Source organism: Otolemur garnettii, unplaced genomic scaffold (genome assembly GCF_000181295.1).
Source record: "Otolemur garnettii isolate 467f Iridium unplaced genomic scaffold, OtoGar3 scaffold00138, whole genome shotgun sequence".
Taxonomy (NCBI): Eukaryota; Metazoa; Chordata; class Mammalia; order Primates; family Galagidae; genus Otolemur; species Otolemur garnettii.
Genome location: NW_003852533.1, coordinates 4,512,495 through 4,514,272, shown reverse-complemented (window position 1 = coordinate 4,514,272; position 1,778 = coordinate 4,512,495). Strand labels below are relative to the sequence as shown.

The following is a 1,778-nucleotide window of genomic DNA, read 5'->3' as shown; positions in this document are numbered from 1 at the left end:
TGACACAGAGGCCGCAGGACTGACCTCCTCAGTGACGGAGAGACAGCTGACACAGAGGCCGCAGGATAGACTTGGGCTCTGGGTTAAGAAGCCACAACACCCCAGAACCACAGAGTCCTCTGTGTAGACTGAGACTCCTGACCCCTTCCCAGTATCACTGAAATCTTGCTCTGGAATTGAGAGGCAGAGATAAGGCCCCAGAGTCCCTTAAACTTGCCTGGCACTAACGTACCTCAATCTTACCAATCACTAAGAAACATTGAATGTGTAAGAGTCTTTAGCACCGGAATATGTACACCCTCGATATAGCTGTTCTCCTCTTTGCCTTATTTACGAGATATCTTGTTTTATCTCAAACTGAAGGTGGCTTTCTCCAGCCAACCTTCAGCTTCCTGAGTGTGAGGCGCTGACTGGCCGTCACCAGGGAGCACAGATTTCCTGGTCACTGCCCCAGAGGATCCTGGATGGTGGAGACATGCTCACGGAAGACAGACTTACGTTAATGACGTGCCGAACACCAGAACAGAATAAACTCAGAGCAATGTGACAGTTCAACATGGAGGGGTTTTTTTGTTTTTTGTTTTTGTGAGACAGTGTTTCACTTTGTCTCCCTGGGTAGAGTGTTGTGGAATCATAGCTCCAACCTCAGACTCTTGGGCTCAAGTGATCCTCCTGCCTCAGCCTTCCAGGTAGCTAGCTGGGAGTACAGGTGCCCATCACAACACCCGGCTATTTTTAGACAAGGCCTTGCTCTTGCTCAGGCTGGTCTTGAACTTGTCAGCTGAGGCAATCAACCCATCTCAGCCTTTCAGAGTGCTGGGACTACAGGCAACCCACCATAATGCCCAGCTATTGTTTTAGAGACAGGGTCTTGCTGTGGCCCAGGCTGGTCTTGAACTCCTGAACTTAGCTGATCCTTCTGCCTTGGCCTCCCAGAGTGCTGGGATTATAGGTGTGAGCCACCTCGCCAAGCCTCAATATGCAGTCCTGAAAAATGAGAAGACTCAAAGGCTGGTGGTATAAGATCTCAATAATGACAACATTCAGTGCCACAGCAAAGTGCTTATGCAGTCATTTGCTTTCAGCAAATACTGTGGGAAAGGCACCTTTTCACATGTAAGCAAGCAGGCTTAGAAAGACAGAGTAGCATAACTAAGGCACTGTGACCCAAATACTGTAAAAATAAAAAATAAGTGCAGATGTTTTAACTGCACATTCAGGCTCTTTCCTGCGTGACTCCTGGTCTTCTGAGCTTTAAGGTGCAGCATGAGTCTTCTCAGTTGCTCTTGCATCTGCTCAGCAGAGATGAGCTGCGCATCTCTGAAGTGCTGGTCATTCTGCTGGGCACAGAGAATGTTTGGCTGATGAGACACAGCCTCGGCCTGCACAGTGAGCTCAGAGCCTACAGACGGCAGGGCGTGTCATTCAGACAGGCCACTGTGACACCGTGAGATGTTTGCCACCACAGCATGGGGTGGGCCAGGGGTCACCTGTGAAAGGCCTCTCTCCAGATCGAGAGTTGGGGAGGCTTCCTAGAGAAGTGACGTTTGACTGAGCCCCCAGGGTGGGTAGGAGCTGAAAGGCTGAGAATGTTCCAAGCCAAAAACAAAGCACATGCAAGGTCACTGCAGAGAAGGGGCGGCCCCAGTCAGGCCCAGAGTAGAGAAAGGCCCAGCAGGTTCGCAGAGTCAGCCTAACATGGCCACTCCTCCTGTTGGGTGATTCTCAGAGTCAGCCTAACATGGCCACTCCTCCTGTTGGGTGATTCTCAGAGTCAG

The 1,778-nt window shown here is 50.6% G+C and overlaps 1 protein-coding gene across 2 annotated transcripts in view; it reads left to right on the top strand.

Annotated features, from left to right (window-relative positions):
- The window catches only part of GRIP1 (glutamate receptor interacting protein 1), a 270,568-nt gene that overhangs the window by 171,664 nt on the left and 97,126 nt on the right, over positions 1–1,778 (top strand). The window lies entirely within an intron of this gene.